The sequence below is a fragment of the Apostichopus japonicus genome, chromosome 17, assembly GCF_037975245.1.
Source record: "Apostichopus japonicus isolate 1M-3 chromosome 17, ASM3797524v1, whole genome shotgun sequence".
Lineage (NCBI taxonomy): Eukaryota > Metazoa > Echinodermata > Holothuroidea > Aspidochirotida > Stichopodidae > Apostichopus > Apostichopus japonicus.
In genome coordinates this window covers 8,675,244-8,687,874 of record NC_092577.1, presented here as the reverse complement: position 1 = coordinate 8,687,874, position 12,631 = coordinate 8,675,244, and the positions used below count along the sequence as shown (strand labels likewise).

General features: G+C 36.7%; 1 long non-coding RNA gene across 1 annotated transcript; it reads right to left on the bottom strand.

Annotated features, from left to right (window-relative positions):
- Positions 1–1,965: 1,965 nt before the first annotated feature.
- Positions 1,966–12,496, bottom strand: LOC139985154 (uncharacterized). Its single transcript, XR_011799314.1, has 6 exons — positions 10,314–12,496; positions 8,802–8,960; positions 7,502–7,613; positions 5,332–5,494; positions 3,539–3,722; positions 1,966–2,901 (listed from the first exon to the last, which is right to left on the bottom strand). It is a non-coding gene; the product is annotated as an uncharacterized lncRNA (long non-coding RNA).
- Positions 12,497–12,631: the final 135 nt, after the last annotated feature.

The following is a 12,631-nucleotide window of genomic DNA, read 5'->3' as shown; positions in this document are numbered from 1 at the left end:
CCAAAGCATTCTTAAACACATTCCACTACTTGCAAGTACAACTTTCTCAGGCAAACCGTTCCACTCATTCACAACCCTATTAGAAAAAAATAATTAACCCGAATATTAATCCTACTTTGTGACTTATGGAGTTTGAGACAATGACCTCTGGTACAACTACTATTAGCAAACATGAACAAGTCGGTGAAGGATAAATTGTCAAAACCATACACAATCTTGAAAACCTGAATCAAGTCACCACGTAACCTCCAGTTTGGTGAGATTCAACAGTTGTAACCGCCTATAATAAGGAACACTCTTTAAGGAACTAATCAACCTAGCAGCCCTCCTCTGGAACTTTTCGAGTACTCCCTTATCCTTGGCAAAGTATGGGTTCCAAGCCTGCACAACATACTCCAGATGAGGCCTAACCAACTGCTTATAAAGCCTAACTACTATGTCCTCTTTCAGAAAACTAACTTCCTCTTATACCTACAACTATATTACCTCTTTTAGCAGCTTCAAGACAATGTTTAGAAGGTTGCAGAGATGAGTCAATGTTGATACCTAGGTCTCTTTCAACAAAGACCTCCTGTAACTCCACACCAGTAAGATTGTAGGTATACATTTGGTTACTACTATACCAATATGCATCACCTTGCATTTATCAATTAAAAAGCATTCACAATCCACGAGACCAAGAAAAACATTATCCAAATCCGTTTGAAACTTCTCAGAATCGCTTTTGGAAGAGACATCAGGGTACAATTTGGTGTCATCAGCAAACTTCTTAGCTGTACACAAAATATCTCCGTCAATTTCATTTACATAGGCAACAAACAACAAGGGACCCAAAACAGACACTTGTGGAACCCCACTACTAACGTCCTGTCAAGAAGACACACAGCCTTTAATTACCACTCTCTGTTTCTTATTACCAAGCCAATTCTCGATCCAAGACAGTAAATTCCCATTGACAACCATACTCTTCAGCCTAAGTAAAAGAAACTGGTGGGGAACTTTATCAAAGGCCTTCTGGAAATCCAGGAACACAACATCTACAGACTTCTGCCTATTTAGTGAGCTTGTTACATCTTCCATAGACTCAAGAATATCAGTGAGACAAGACCTTTTTTGACAAAAGCCATGTTGAGACTCTCTGATCAAAGACTGACTGCTGAAGTGACTGACCATAGACTTTTTAACAATATACTCCATGACCTTCCAAACAACACTAGTGAGACTAACGGGCCTATAATTACAGGGTTTATACTTATCACCCTTCTTGAAAATTGGGGTAACATTAGCACATCTCTAGTCCTTAGGAACATAAACTTCATTCATAAATTTACTAAAAACCAATGAGAGTGGAACGCAGAACTAGTGTGGAAAAGTCTTCAACAAATACGGATGGATTGCATCAGGTCCAGAAGCCTTAGAAACATTTAGACGAGGCCGCTCCTTTGCACATGATTGGGAGGCTTGGAGTAAGAAGACATTCCATGCAACCTTTTTTGTTTCTTAATAAAACAGAAATTTCAGCCATTGAAGAGGTCTCGCACGTAGTGAATTCATGCTAAGTTTTCAAATTGTCATTATTTATAAGGGACAGGGCTTCATGCAATCTTGCCAAATAAATGCTAGTAAATACGTTCGCTAAACTTTGTCGGAGGAAACTTGAGGTACACTGATGATTGAGCATGTTAGGTTACACGCTCACAATTGAGTTCTTGTTCAAATCTCCTGATAAATCAATATTAGAACAAATGTGACTGATCTATGGAATAACACTATGCTAACAAAAGTTATGTTACTGTAAAGTAGTAGTTGAAAGCATCAGAATTTGCATTGCATATAATTCACCGATTGACTAGTCACAATCAAAAATGGCAATCTAATACATGTTAGCTAAGCTTCCAGATTGTGATCAAGCAATTTAGATTGGAAGAAATATGTAGAAAAAAACACACATGCACACTAATTGGATATGGATTGTGCCTGTTTATTGTTGGAATATCAGATTACATTCTTTATTGTGACATCACTGATAGGATAATGACTTGAATGTCAAAGACAGTTTATATTCAATTAGTTATTGCTCAATAATAACTAAAATGACAAATGCCTGTTGCAACACACAACACGTTGCAACTTAAACTAGCTAATGGTATTGTGTCTCTCACATTGGTAAGTTTGGTTTGAACATTTTAACTGGATATAAAAAAAAGATTGTGTATAAAATCATAAAGGTAAAAGAAAACATGCTCACTAAACTTATAGTAAATGCAATCAGTATTACGTTTAGAGTTGTAACTTTCAGCAAAAAGTGGTTGGACAGAATGGATAGGGAAAAAAAATCCCCACAAATAATGAGTAAGCCTCATCTTATGTTCATCTGATGTATCAGTTTTCTCCATTTTGCGACTAAATGGAATAACATTTAAAATAAAATAATGGTCTAATGGGAAAATTATGACATGTGGTATGGAATTATAGCATATATTAAAATGAATACATATGAAAGTTACTTACGACAAATGGAGCTCTGAGTGATTGGTCAATAGAGAAGATGACAAAAGTTGAGTAAAAGGTTAAAATCAAGATTAGCTTTAGGAATGTGATAAACATATATGAAAAAAAAAACATGAAAAAAAAACATCTCTCTGCTCCTCCTCCAATGGCACACTCACACTTCATTGAGAATTGAAAATATACTTATTCAAACAAAAATACATCTGAATTTGTCTTGAGATTATTATGTTTATACTTCTTCACAATGTCCTCAAGAAGTGAATAAACTGATATCTGTGGACCTCTTCTTCCACTTCTCACTCTCGTTCATGACCTTGTTGCGCACGGTATTCCATGGTTACACCTTTGACACTTTGGCAATTTTGACAAATGCTGCAATTTCAGTTTTATCTGTGGAAGTATAAGGAAAAGAGACAGATTTCACATTATTATGTAGCTTTTAAACCTAACTCTTACAGTGTTCTCATCTGTACTTGCCAAACTCTTCCTGACAAAGGAAAGTTTTGTTTCCTTTCCAAATAATGAAAGAAGTACTGTATCTAGAAGAAATAATCTTGTGTGGGACGCATCAGGTATCCTTTAATTGCGTGATAACTCATTTGCATGCTGGCAGCTACATATAGACCTATATTTGTATACGAAGGACATAAATGAAGCAAATTCAACTATGTATGCCATTTAATTTAACTTAAGATTTGTAAACCCACCATCTAACACTTACCGGTCCCCAAGTCACTCTAAGATTAATGTATGTCGTCCATTTACAGAGTTGTTGACAACTGACAATTCATTATCATGGACATTAAATATGAATGTAAGAGACTGGTTTTGGTCATCTTGCGGCTTTGATAAGCCAATGAGGCTTCTTCACGAGTTCCTGCTTGCAGGAGAATCTAAAATACATACAAAATACAAATACATAAATAGAGTTGCCAATTTGTATTCACACATATTATATTGTAAGTACTCTAGGTTATATGTACTGATATAGCTCTCATATCTAAAACCAAATGTACCCATAACATACCCTCTCCCTCAATGGTAGTTCACTGAAGCCATAGTCAAACCTCAGTTCGCTTCCCCTTTCTTTCAATGCAAAGAGGCACAGTTTCGGCACTCCTTCCAGAGTGAAAACCATCATCTTGCAGTTTGCCAAGTTTTTGCCATCATTAACCATTCTTCCATTTCCGCACGAATCTGAAGCATCGATACTTCAAAAATGGGGGAAAAACAAGGAACGTTAAGATGATTATGGTCAGCGATGAAAATCCACATGTGGCATATTATGAGACAAGGTGGTGGAACTGGATGCTAAAATAAGAGCTTTGTAGGACGGATACATCTGTCAAATTCCACTGAAAGGTTCTGCCATTGTGAACAAATTTTGTTGTAACTTTGTCAAGGTGTGACACCTATCTCAATATTGGAGAGTACTTTAAACATGATCTATATTCACACAGAGTTATTAAATATGAAATCCTTTCCCTCACTGCTTCTCAAGTTATATCACTCAATTATATTACGAACATGACAGATCAATATATGCCCTGAGATCCATCAGATGTCAAAACAATGAATACACTTTTGATAGGATTATGCTATTAGTATTTATGGTGATCTTGACATAAACCTAACATGTTGACTCAAGGCAGTGACTGAGATGGTTTGTGTAATATAAAGTCAAAGATCAAAATCTTTGGTAAGATTTTCCCTAGGGAATAGTGTCCTTGGCATTGCTAAGAATATTAATGAGACTGGACTATTTGTACAGTAAATACACTAGATGTGGTAGGCAAACTAATCCTGTATGATAAATATGCAGCAGGTAAAGCCTAGAGCTACATACTGTAGCCTACAAAACCAGCACATCTATGCTTTATGTGATAACCTCTACAACAGAGAATCATTTTGCCTGTAGAAATGACAGTAGTTTGCGTACAATCCTTTTTGATCAAATCTAGGATAATACCTTGATAAGTAGATTGATCGATTGGAAGGTCCCACAATGTTTTTCTTTGTGTATAGTCTGCCAAGTTATATGGGTAATGACATTTCCCCTGCTTTGATGGTAACATACATTAACCTCTTCTTAGTTCCACAACAGTGTACAGTAGGTTGAACACAACTTTTCTGAGGCAAAAAGCTCAAGGTCTGCAGACTGTTTAGATAGTTACCTTCTAGTTTGTTTGTAAGTCAAAGTGTTTACACAGGTCCAAAAATCGACAACCGGATACCCGAGAGCTGTTACCCTTCGGGTATCCGGGTACCCGAAACAAAATTGTTTACCCTCTGTTTATTCGCTGAAATTGTGACGCAGTTATAGGATATCCATGGAACTTTCATTTTTGCTGTTATCTTCGACTACATGGTAGCCTTATGCCACACTAAAGTTAATGGGGGAAATCTAGCCTAACCATCTGTTTATTTGCTGAAAATGTGATTCAGTTATAAGATATCCATGGATTACTCTCAGTGTTGCTGTTATCTTCGTATATATGGTAGCTTAACACCACACTAAGCCAATGGGAAAATCTTGCCGAACCATCAGTTTGCAACAAAAAAAATCACACTTTGCGTAGGATTCGGGTAATAAATTAGGAACAGGGTAGTATCGCGTCGGGTGGGAACCCGGGTACCCCGTGCAAACACTAGTATGTCAGTATGCTAGTGAAGACCATGTTAACTGAGTATGCAGATGAACATTGAACTTTCAATTACAATTCTGTCTACAATGAGTATTGAGTAGACTGCAATTTCAATCCTAGTACAATATAAAGGTATAACTGTAAGTTAAGAAATACTTAACAATTTACAACTCACCATTTTTTTTTCCATTATGACAAAAGAATTTAAGTAAAAATCCTTTGTCTTCTGGATAATGGGCTTCCCTTTCTTCCGCTTCTTGTTGAGAAATTTGTTCCCCTCTATATTCTAAAATGAAAGTCTCCATTCTGGAACAATTTCTCACAAAAAACACCAGAGCCTGGCCGGGTAACAAAATGAGAAAAAAGGGTTATGCTTCAATGTTGACCAAGGTTGCAACAGAAGTCAAGACTAAGCAGAAAACCAGTTAGTGATTGCTTGCCGTAAAATGGTGTCAACCTCCATGCTCTGACATACAGTATGGATCTATGAAAAGACATGGGAATTGGGAGACATGGGAATTGGGTAAAATTAAATACCTCTATACCCTATTGTTATTTAAAGGCTAGCCCCAAACCGTGTGCAGACATCTGAAAAAGTTAACTTTTTGTTGCTTGCAAGTGATGTTTTGTTTGTGTTGCTACAAAATGCAGACAGCAATAAAACGTGATACCTTGTTATCTGTAGCTGGACCTGAGATGTCCATTGCTGTATCGTTTATGCACTGTGCTGTGGGTATTGACCACAGCTGTATGTACTGGCTGTACACTAGTGTCTGATTACCGACGATAGCAAGCTGTGCGTGTATTTTCTGGGATCGCTGGTGGTGTCTAACACTTCCGTTACACCTCATTCGAAACTAGGTCAGATTACCAGCATTAGACGTTTCTTTTTTCGCAAGTCTTCACACCCTTTAAAGAACACAGTCAACAAAACGTACATACTGTAATGCACCTGATGTTAGCAGGTTCTGAAGAATGACAATTTGGAACCTAATGTACAGTAGTTGGTGTACGACATACTGTATGTTCTGTTCAAATATGATATCAGAGAAGAAGTTGCTATGGAGACCCTACTTCAGAACCTGCAGAAAGGTGTTTTAGGAAGAATGAGATATACCTGTACAGTAGCATGTTACAGAAATACTGAAATGTTGCATGCTGAAATCTTAATGTTCTGTTTTGTGTTTCATCTGTAATTGTGGTTTATCCTATTCATAGGGTGTACATTAAGTGGTGCAGTATGTATCCAAGGCTGACACCCATACACATATCGTACTTCTGGAAGGCATCATTTAGCAAAGTCAGTGTGTTGTTTGATTTTTGCAATGTACGAGTACCAACACACTAGACTATATAACTCTTACTCCTACGCACAGGGACATGTTGGCATCGCAACCAACTGAAGGCAAAGTTGACATAAATGGTTCCAAGGTGTACAGTAAGTCTCACTCATTAAAGTATGACACAAGATTTCACATTTCATGGAAAATATTTCTTTAATTCAGAGCTCAGAAGTCAAGTGTTCAAAGATTGTTTTATAGCAGTTTGGGGTTTATGTTTCTTGTTGCGGGTAAAATATTTGAAGCATTGCAAGAATAAGAGGTGTAATCACTGTAATCTACAGCTATGAATATCTACTGTACTGTACTGTATTGTACAGTATTGTACAGTACTGTACATTTCAGCAGGAATGCTACAGTAGGTGCTTGGCTGAAAGTATAGAACAAAACATCAAAGGAAACATCCTACTGTAAACATTGGTTTTATGGGCTAGATATAACTGATTCATGTTTTTTTAAGTACTACAGTACTTCTGATGATTACTGTACAGAAAACCCATATTTTTCATCCACTTTCCCAGTTATGCAAATCATATAGCTATCGTTAATTGGTATATGACAAGTAAGCCTCAAGACAGAACCACTGTACATCATTGCTATTTTTTTTATTGGGGGGGGGGGGCTTTAAATGATGCTAATTGTGATCATTCCTACACTAAAGCAAACAAACATGTTACTTCGTTACCTGATGACTTTACCAAGCCACAATTTTTTTAAGTTTCTTGCACTGGTCAAATAGATGTAGCAACCTTGGGCCACTTTATAGCAGAACTACTTGTCTCTGCCACTGCAGTTATAGTTGTTTCATTTCTATTACATTGGCAAGGAATCAAAATGTAATGATGAAAAGAATTAGATTCATTTTGTCACCACACATGCTCAACTACTGTATCTAGGAAATTTCATAGTTTGTAAAACAAAATAAATGATATGTGACTTATGTTGTGAATCTTTCAAATAATTTTTAATGCAGCTTCACAAAGATGAATAAAAAAGAAATTGTACCTATGAACTCATCTATAAATTTCACTTGAAATCCTTCGGTGTCTTTCCCTTTAAGACAGGCATCGACAGCTCTCTGCTCCTCTGATTGTTTTGTTTTTCTGCTTCGGCTCATCTAAAGAAAATTTTTAGCAAATAACGAAAACCAGTGGCAATATTTAGGTCATTTCTGCAATGCCATTAGTGTTTATGTGACTGTCTGAATAGGTCCAGGAATGAGTAATAAGTTCATGCGTTTAAAAAAGGGTTTAATTTGATCAACAGTATTATTAGCCTGTGGATGACAATCTAGACAACTTCCAACCCAATAATAATGCTTTAACTTCATTTCTTCTGTAAGTATATACAGTACTACAGCAGGTATGACAAGTAAATGTTAACTATACACTTGGGATCTACTGTACATTCTAACTTTTATATGTAATGAAGGGGAACCTAGACTGCTAGATGTCTGCAGCTGAAATAAGCTATAGGGTACCTCAGAGCAACTTTGTGATCATTCTTGTCTCTAATACAGTAGAGAAGGGTGTATTCTGGACTAAGCTACTATAGACGTGACCAATTAGGCTAGGCCATGTAATTAGGAGTATACAGTAGGTCACTAATCCCTAGATTTTTTTTGAAAAAAGAACTACAGTAATGTAGACCAAGGCATACTGTACAGTAGTAGTAGTTTGAACATACATGCATTTAAAGTCTAATTTGGCAATCCATAAAGATGAACTAACAGATCTATACTGTACCTATCATGAAAACGTATTAAAACAGATTTCAGTATTTCGCTATAGGATATGTAGACTAGGGGGCCGTGTCATTCCGCCATCGGTACATCCATAGAAAATTTGCTCTTTCCGCGAAAGAAAAAGTGCCATTCTGCCATGTTACCCCGATGGTGGTAAATCACTATTGTGTATAGCGGAAAGAGCACATTTATTGTAGGTTCCCTGCAGGCCTATATGCACTACCTGTATGCACTACTGTACCTGTAGGCCAGCAAAATCCACAAAATCATTCATTCAAATCGAAAATCAGAAATTTTAATAAACACTCAACCTAAATTAATTTGATTTATTCAACCAACTTTTAAAGACAGTGTATCAACTCAAGATTGCTTACAATTAAAACTATTCAAAGTGTACATTAAATACTGTGTATCTATTCCCAATATTGTCTTAATGTATGTACAATTCAGTCATCCAGCCAACCGTCACATTTGAAGACGGTGTACCTATCCTTCCACCCGAATCAATGAAAGTTTCACCAATACATTCCTGTGTAAAATCCATTCCTAAAATGTACATACCTTTCAAACATAGCGGAAAGGATCGAAACCTATGGCGGAAAGGTACAGTATGGCGGAATGTACCTATGGCGGAATGTAGTACCTATGGCGGAATGGCACTGGAACCGTAGACTGCAATCACATTAATCATGACATGTTGATTCTTTTCCCAAAGTTTGGCTGTTCATCAAAAGGAAAGTCAGGATAAACATAACGGCCAACACATTGGGTTGCCCATTGATTTGTTCACTAACAGTCATTACAAAATTAGTTCTCACACTGCATGCACAGGTCCACTTTTAGTCCAACAGCCATAATGAATATAAACAAAATGGACGGATTACCAATGTTTCTGCCATCACATTAAATCTTTTCATTAGAGGAAGAAGTCGGCTATCTAATCAGTTTTAACATAAACACATGTTTAGAGACACAAGGTGCTTAAATTTAAACCAACTATCTCTTATTCAAAACTAGTTTCCTAGGATAGGCCTATAGCCTACTAGCCCCATAGCCCCCTTCTGCTAGCATTGTACTACTTACTACTGCTACAGCCTACTGTAGAATATAATCTGTTTATGAAAGAAAAAGGATTCCTTCAGTCAGTGGTCAACAGAGTTGTACCACCATGTTAATAATAAATTGTAGCAATGTTAAAAAATAAGACCTAGCCTAGTGTAACTGTAACCCAGCCTGGGGTTATACCCCGATGGCAGTAAAGCACTTTTGTGTGGCGGAAAGAGCACAATTATTGTGGGTACACTGTAGGCCTATATACTGTACAGTGTGTATTGCTTCGCTTCACACTACCTAGGCCAGCACAATAAAAAAATTGGTCATTTAAATCAACAATCAGAATCGGTCTTTTAATAATCAATGAACCTAGCCTACATATCAATTCGATTATTTCAACCAAATATTTTATGTTTTCAAGACAGTGTATCGACTCTTATGAACTTACAATTAAAACTATTCAATCAACAAAACTTGAAGGACTGCACGTCAACAGCCACATCAGGGGCGATTTGTGCAGTATCAAGACCAAGATCAACATGTACATTAAAGGGCCTAACTTTAGAATCCATACCATATGGATGGGAAAGCTTACGAGGGGCTAGGAATTAGGGTTAGGAAGTAGGGTTATGAAGTACTGTAGGGTTAGGAATTAGGGTTAGGAATTAGGGTTAGGAAATAGAGTTAGGAATGGTACGGATTCTAAATGTTTGTAAACCCATTAAAGATTGTGTATCTATTTCCCAATGTTGCTATGGCGGAAAGGATGGAAACCTACGGCGGAATGGTATGGCGGTATGTACTGTACCTATGGCGGAATGGCACTGGACCATATAGGGCTAGGCCTAGGCTAGGTCTAAAGTTAAGCATTTGAATGTTCCGCCTTGCTACGCCTTAGCGTACTCAGACTAAGCCTTGGCCAAGATAACTACAAATATTTCTAGGGGATTGATCCATACGCCTACAAGAGGTGAACTCATCGTTACCAAAAGTAAAAAACAGTTTTACACTACGCCTTACCTTTATTGTATTATCTTTGGAACAACAACCGTCGACAATTGTTTTGATCAGTGCCTGTACCTCTAATTGCTAATACCAAGTACTATTGTTTACAATTGCATAATACAGTAACGCGAAAACGAGTCGAACCTGTTTGAAGGTAGCGGACATTAAGAGCGGACAAAAAGCGCAAACAATAACGAGAGAAGCAATGACCGCCATCTGTTTCTAGCACACGATATGCCATGGTGAAGGTACAGCAGTATTCAGAAGTTATTTGTACACACAATTTAAGATATAATTCATCTCACTAATGAATCGCTTTCAATTAATAGTCTTTAGTTATAGAAATAGTTGGGTAGTGCGATACAAATCATGGAATAGAGTAATGTCTCTTCTATCGCTCTATTCATGTTTGATATCGGTGAAATTACCTGTACTTATATCTTCGCCAACATTTCGATTAAAAATATAATTCTATTTATGAATGAAATAAATTCCACTACAGCGTGTACATACTCAAACTAATGAAAGACTTCCCTAACATTGTACTTGCATTAAGGTGTACTGTATAATTCCACTAACTCTGTGAAAGAAATCCATAGGAAAGTGCATCAGTATAGAAATTAAATAAATGGTTTCTTCTTATAATTGTCACTTTTAGCTGTTTTTGGTTAGGTAAGGGATTCATTTATCGTTCAAAGTCTGCATAGCAAATTTTAAAAGTTCTTGTGGTAATAAGATACTTATGAAATAACCAACCAATAAAGAGTTATTTTAAGAAACTAGATCCTTTTATTGTCCACTTTACTCCATCACAAAACCAAGAGAGTGAAGCCTCCTGTGCGACCATACATGGTGTTGCTATACAATAATATAACAATCGTAACAGTTCTAACATATGTCTCTGATAACAAACCATGGCTCATGTGCACAAAACTGCTATCCACGTTTGCACTTGTCTGCCAATTTGACAATTTTGAAGAGCATTTAGCGATGCCATGCTTGATGAATTATTGGGCCTGAGGATGTATGAATTACAAATATGACTTTTAACACAGCAACTACAGACTGTGTCTATCAATGAAGCAGAACATGAAGTTAAAAGGGACATGCAAAGTGACTATACACCACTATGCTATCAACAATGTAGTTACTTCAATATTAATAATTACCATACAAGATACTTTTGTTAAAACATACAACTCCTGTAATCCTCAGGTATGTATAGTGTAGTATATTTCTGAATTCTCTTAAAGTATTTACAAGGTATGAAAAGAATAATAACAGTACATGCTTGCATACTATCATGACAATTGGTGACTCTCACACAGTATTAATTGACAACCGTCATTTTGACTGTGATGAAATAAGCACACTTAAAGCTACAAGCAGGACACCCTAACCCCCTTCCTCAGATCCTCAGCTATGATAAGCCAATGAGGATTCTTCGCAAGTTCCTGCTTTCGTGGCGAGTTCCTGCTTGCAAGATGATCTAATCATTCATACATACAAATTTGATGTGAACAACTAGTCGTTCGCCGGACAACCTCCAAAGCTGATTTTGGTTGTCTGAACATTTGGTCTCTACCGTCTCTAGACCATTAACATTTTTCCCTTGTATGGGTACCTTTTAGTAATCAAATATTACAGTCTACATAGTACATCAATTGCTTAGAATTTTAAATTTGTTAACACCCACCTAATATATGATTGTAAGTGCCACAGATTGTGTACTATTAGTTGCTTCCATGGCTTCCTATATATATGTCACTAACCAACTTTGGCAGAGCACCATATGGAAATATTCAATGAGCGCAACCCATCCTGAGGTACCTAATGCGACCTGACTATTTGTACTTGCAAAGTTTCCATGGTAACAAACTAATTAGAATAAGATCAACTTTAGCATAATACTTTGTTCCTAGTCAAACGTTAACTCCCATAATGCACCACATTCTATACTCCTTGGACTATACAACAGGCATCTGGCACTTAGTACCAAGGTCAGCCGAGAATATATTTATTGAAGTATTCAATTTTTCATATGTATTATAAATGATAGACTTGCACGATCATGTACTAATCTGTGCTAAGAGCAGACGTCATTATATATTCAGAAGATTTTGTCTACTATACTTTCAAATAGAACAACAGTCGACTGGTCTTTCCAATAGTGTAGACTGTAGAAACTCCATTTGCTAGTAAAGTGTAGACTGTAGAAAAACAGTCTACTAGTCTTTTAAATAGTGTAGACTGTAGAACAACAGTCCACTGGTCTTTCAATAGTGTAAACTGTAGAACAACAGTCGACTGGTCTTTCCAATAGTGTAGACTGT